The 6000-nt window shown below is 45.8% G+C and overlaps 1 protein-coding gene across 2 annotated transcripts in view; it reads left to right on the top strand.

Annotated features, from left to right (window-relative positions):
• Positions 1 to 664: 664 nt before the first annotated feature.
• The window catches only part of LOC308363205 (zinc finger MIZ domain-containing protein 1-like), a 131194-nt gene continuing 125858 nt past the window's right edge, over positions 665 to 6000 (top strand). For both annotated transcript variants that reach the window (XM_080836000.1, XM_080835999.1), the window contains exon 1: positions 665 to 804. The gene's annotated coding sequence lies outside the window, so the exon portion shown is untranslated. The remainder of the gene's footprint in view (positions 805 to 6000) is intronic.

The raw sequence follows: 6000 nt of genomic DNA, 5'->3' as shown, positions 1-6000 counted from the left end.
GCCGATGCCGCCGCTGCTCTCTCAAACATGTCTTTGTTATTCAGAGCTTTCCACAGGAGAGCGGCGACCTGCAAAATATGGAGTACTTCACAATTCCTGAAGATGCACGGAGCACCGCGATCCATGTCAAATGCACTAAACAAATAATTGAAAACATTTAATTATTTAATTACACGTAAATTATAGGAGATTAGCTTCGCAGCGAGCACAGCAACATTGACGGTGGCGAACCATCGACAAGAAAGGCAACATGATAGCAATAAATATCAATTAGCGTTCTAATATTCAAATACAAGGCTTATTAAAACATCTCCCCAAACAAATCATATGCATTCGAGTCGTTTAAATATTTGTTTGATTTTGGGTCTTCCCGTCTGACTCTTCCCTCTCCACAAGCCCTGGTAATTATCCATTAATAAAGATTATCCTGCGCTCGTAATTAATGCAAGCTACATTAATTACGTCTGAACATAATATGGCTACACACCATGTGCGATAATGGCACAACTGTTGTTGAAGATCACCATACACCAGTCCATTCCGGGTTTGGTCCAATGGCTTTCCAAGGAGCACTCCGGAACGCATTTTCTTACCAACCACCAAGCATGGCCCTTTGGTAATAGAATAGCCAATGTAATTTGACACTTCAACTTACTGTGCTCTCTTCTAGTTGACTCAGTTACTCACCCACTGACGTTAAGTCCATTCTTAGAGCTTGTGACGAGGGAAAAAAGGAAGATATTTAAAAACAAGAGCTAAACAACACGGAGGATTTTTCCGCTCTCACCGCTCGGGGAGAAATCTGTAAGTAAGTTCCATATTTGTTTCCGTGTTGCCGTTCACACCTCTCGCCTGGGATGGTTTGGGGTTTAGATGGATGGAATTGATTCTCAACAATAGTGTTATCACTTCAAGAAGCGTTTATAAAGCTCGACTGTGTTATCAAGGAAGGGGTTATTGTGATGTGTCCGCGGTCGCTTGAGACTGGTTGTCGGAAATCTCACTCGGGGTGTACGTTTCGCCAGTAACAGACACGGCATTGGTGTTTAGCGCGATTGACCCTTATTGTGCAGATTTTTAGGTTGTTCAGATATACGGTTGAGGTGATCAATCAAGAAGTTGAAGGATTAAGGTGGCCTGTAAATAATGTAGATAGATAACTTAGATAACGTTGGTTTAGAAAGGACACATGGTTTGTTTTGGAAGTGCAACAATTTAACCATGCCGTCTTTATTCCATTCATAAATTTAAGCGCAACGGGTCGCCAAATACATTTCCCCTGAATAAACGTGTACGTATTTTAAAACCACGGGATGTTGTGATTTTTACACTTTTCACCATGCTGTATTTGCGTTTATATAAAACATCGGTTTGTCTATGCTATTCATTTAAGCGGGCAACTTTCATATGTAGCTTCACGCTGGCGAATAGACCTGGCGTGGAGCGTGTTGGCTGTAGCGTGTATAGTGTATTGGGTTATATGAACTGACGGGTTTGTCTCCCAGATTTTTTCCTTGTGTCTGAATTTGAATCCAGTTGGGACCGAGGGCCTCTTGCAAAGACTCGGTTCCCTTTCATAGCTGTACATCTGTCCAGGAAGCCAAAGAACAGCCAAGTGGGAAAAAAAATCTGCCAGACTGAACATTCTGCGCCGCTGCTAGGCTTTTTAACCATTGTCAAAGAGAGCGAGAGAGGAAGGGAGGTGGGGTGTCTTCTGTGAAGCCATGCTCAGCTTCTGTTTAGGGAGGCGCGAGATGTTTACATTTTAGAAACTGTTGATAAAGTTAGCCATAATTCTAGTGCTATCCTAAGCTCTCTCTGTCTTTTAAAAGTGTTGCGGTGCTTAGTGATGTAGGGTGAAGTGTAGGCTGTTCTGTCCTTTGGCTAGAGTGTCCAGCTAGTGTGTTCACCCCTTGTTATTGTAATGATGTAACCGAGTACTAATGCACTGCAACATCATCAAAGTTGCACAGAGTATGAGACAGCAATCTGTCCTCCCTCTGTGAAAACATAGGTGCTGCTGGTCAGACCTCTCTCCCCCTCTCATACACACACTGACATCTGTAAGCATGGGCTTGTGTGTGTGTGTGTGTGTGTGTGCGTGTGTCTGTTCAACACAACACATCTTAGCAGTGACTTACTACTTTCTCATTTGGTTTCAAGTGTGCTAAATGTTTCTTAGGGCAAAGAGGTTCTGGTGTGTTAATGTGTGTGTGTGTGCATAAGAGTATTTGTGTGGGTGGTGGTGAGTGTGTGTGTGTGTGTGTGTGTGTGTGTGTGTGTGGGGGGGGGGGGGGGGGGGTTGAGTTAACCCTCCTCCCTCGCTCCCTCCCCTTTCCTCCACTGTGGGGGCCCCCAGGTTGCGACTCTGAATTAGCATTGGGTAGGGGCAGCAGCACTGTGCTGACCCTTCTCCTATTCAGCTTGGGGATGTTGAAACACCAGCCGTCAAACAAAAGACACATTGAAACGGAGATCTGCGATTCCAGCACGTGCGACAGGGGACTCAAGTAGACCCATTTATTAACTGGGCTTTTTTTTCCTACCCCCAAATCCCGCCAGAGAAGCACACGTTGTTATGGAAGGCAAGAGAAGTCTTTATAAACCAGTGTCATTCCATAAATGGGCTTTGTGGAAATGTTTACCCCCTTTTCTCTGACGATGGAGGGAGCCTGATGTTGCGTGTCCTCGTGAGATATCACAAGACACTGTTTGAGTGTTTTCTGTTTTTTTTCTTCCTTTTCCCCTGTTTTGTTGCATAAAACAAACATAACTATTAACAGCTACGCATTTTGTGAAATTTGATTTTACTCCTCAGCGGCTATCAACAATGCGTACACTGATAAAGTGCTTGAAAGTTGGCTAGTTGGCTTTGCAGGGGTTATGTGACCAACGTGTATTTAAGTACTATTTAAGTGTCCTAACCGCCGAGTGCTGAGTAGACTTGGCCGAAAATACCAGTCTGTTCCTCCTCACCTCTTCCTGTTGTGTTTTTCTGTCTCTGATGGAGTGATTCACTCGTGCCATCACTTCAGCGCTCCTCATTCATGTCTTGCTTTTTTGGGGCTGGGATGATGAATGTTTAGGTCATCTACAGACTGTGGTGTGTGTATGTGTGTTTCAACCACGCTCGTCACACTGCTGTACACCTCTCTCTTCTCTCTCTCTCTCTCTTTCTCTCGCTCTCTATTCCTTAGCCTCTCTTGTTGAGGTGAGCGTATGGGAGCTGAAAATTGCTCTGCCACATGGGAAATGATTCAAGCTCAAGATCAGAGAACACACACACATACACACACACAAACACATAGAAGGTGAGAGAGAGAGGCAGAGAGAGAGACTTTGAGACTGGAGGAGTTAATACCCTTTTCCCGCCTAGATGGGTGTAGATAGTGCCACACACTCTTGTCGTCACCAGGGGCGATCAGGCACTCATCTGGTGACATCACATCTCCCACAGATCCAGCTCCAGCAGCACGTCTGTAAAATCACATTCCTCCACACCGCCACGCTATTTCAAAAGGGACTCTCTTGCAATAAGATTTTTACATTTAATAACCCATCAATAAGGGTAATATAAATTACCTTGCTGAAATGATGATCACATAAAAGTGGTTTAACAAGACGCCTTCTCTCCCATGGATCTCCTGCTGTGACCCGGGGCCTCTTTGCTGTGATACAGCGGCGCGTAGCCATAAATCTCCACCGTGCTCACAGGCCTTGCTCTCATCAATTGCAAATGTGGTCTAAAGTGGCCAGTAAATTGTGCATTTAGCCACTGCTGTTGCTTGTAATGTGATTGGTGGTGGTGGTGGTGGTGGGTGGGCGGGGGGTTCTTTGAAAGAAGCGTGATGTGGAGATGGATGGAGAGAGTGTGTCTGTGTTTGCAGTGATCGCACACACATGCACACACACGCGCATACACACACACACACATCTACACGCTCACAAGAGCGACCTTTGAGGAGAGGCGCTTTGGAAGTGCTGTGTTCGCAGACGCTAACGTTTAAGATGGCTATCAGCGCGTGGACATTATCTCAGCTCTCAAGTCCCTCTTTCTCAGTGAAAGGAAGAGAAAGAGAAGAAGATGAGAGAGAGAGAAAGAGAGACAGAGAGCGATTGTGAAATGTTAAAAGTGTGAATGAATGCCCTGGGATGACTTATGCTCACAAAGAGCACTCAGCATTTTTTTTTGTGTTCTCACCTCTATCAGGGCAAAGATCTCTGAGTTCTTAACTGCACTGTTAATTGCCTCTCGTTGCACAGATAAATTAACGGCAAGTATGATTAATCGATTTATGAAGCAGCCACCTTGGCGATCGAAAGCAATACCGTCCATGCTAATCACATAACGGTGCCCGGCATACAGCTTCAGATCCCCCTCCATAACCTTGCGTTTCACAAAGAAACGGTCACTCTGCTTGCGTAAGAGGTCTCGTCCACAGACCTTGCTCTCCCTCTGTGGAGTATTGTGGGGGAGCGAAGGCTCTAAAGGGGGCCCCCGGAATGCTCACAGACTTCCCCGCACCTGTGCTTCCCCTTTTTCTGGGGGTCTACTGCGCCTACCCAAGGAGGGGGGGGATGGGGGTGCGGCTGGGGCTGGGGTTGGGGGCGGGTTGATTCACAGACAGAGGGTGGAGGTGGATGGGTGTGTGAGAACATAGATCATGTCTGTCACTTTCCTGCCTGGTCCATGTTAGGAACCCGATCTGTGACTTGGGGAAGGGAGTGCTTGATTTAATTGTTCTTATGGTAGTTGTTTTTGTCTCATGGCAGTGGGGATCGGAAGGCTTATGTGGACGACGAGACAGACGGGGTGTGGAAGGGACAGGGAGAGAAAAAGAAGGGAGAGAAAAAAAAACACAGTGTGAATGTGAGGTAGAAAGACAGGCAGAGGGAGAGAGTAAGGAAAAGAAAGAAAGAAGGGAGAGGAAGAGAAAGTGTGTGTCAGAGAGAGACAGAGACAGACAGGCAGGCAGGCAGGCAGGGAATGTGTTATGGAGAGAGTATGCGTCTGTGAAACAAAGAAAGCAAGCGAGACCGACAGAAAGAAAGGAAGAAACATAAAGAGAAAAGAGAGAGTGAGAGTCCCATGCAAGAAAGCAAAAGAGCGAGAGGGAGAGAGAGAGAATGTGAGAGAGAGATAGAGCAAGACAGAGGGAAAAATAACGAGGGGGTGGCCAGGGCTGGCGCCAGACCACAGAGTATTTAATCATATTATAGCGTGCAACCTCTCCCTCTCTCTCTGGCTGAGCGGAGTAGAGTAGTGGGTGTAGCAGGGATGGAAGCCATGGCTCCGGGCGTACAATCTGCACCCTAGCTGGAGCAGGTAGGAGAGTCTGCAGGCTGGCCCACAACAAGGACAAACACTCCTGCGCTTCACTGCCTGGAAAAGATTTTGTGTGAAGTGGGATGTCTTTTTTTTTTTTTTTTTTTTTAAGTGTCTTCATGAGCCAAAAAATACCAAGCATCTGTTATTGTTTTTTGCCCCCTTCTTGTGTGTGTCAGTACAAGAAAGTAGTAAAATCCTGAGCCTTGTTATTTGATGTTCTTTCTGACAGATTTTGAGCCGTGTGTGTGTGTGTGTGTGTGTGTGTGTGTGTGTGTGTGTGTGTGTGTGTGTGTGTGTGTGAGAGAGAGTGTGGGCCTTTGTGTGTAAATCTGTGTTGTTTTTGTATGGGAGTGTGTTCAACTAGGCAGACACATGTATACACACTGTGACTTGATGAAGCTGAGCAGGAGTTTAAACATATGAAGAGGGGGGGGAAAGGACGTTTTTGTGTGTATCCACTGAGCTGAGATTACGGAAACACCCGTGTCCCATTGTAAGAAAAGCCCATCGCGGATATTAGTGCTGGATTTAAACGTCTTTTTCCCATAATCCTACTGTTGACTCCTCAGCTAAGCATTAAGTTCGTTATTTTAGCTCTTTTTGGGAGCACCACTCAAGCCTAATCTCTGTTAATCTAATCTATCCCCCTTTTGTAAGAGATTGTGAATGAC

The sequence above is a fragment of the Sprattus sprattus genome (genome assembly GCF_963457725.1).
Source record: "Sprattus sprattus genome assembly, chromosome: 3".
In the NCBI taxonomy this organism is placed as follows: domain Eukaryota; kingdom Metazoa; phylum Chordata; class Actinopteri; order Clupeiformes; family Clupeidae; genus Sprattus; species Sprattus sprattus.
The sequence above is the reverse complement of the archived record's forward strand: the minus strand, read 5'-3'. Positions and strand labels throughout refer to the sequence as shown.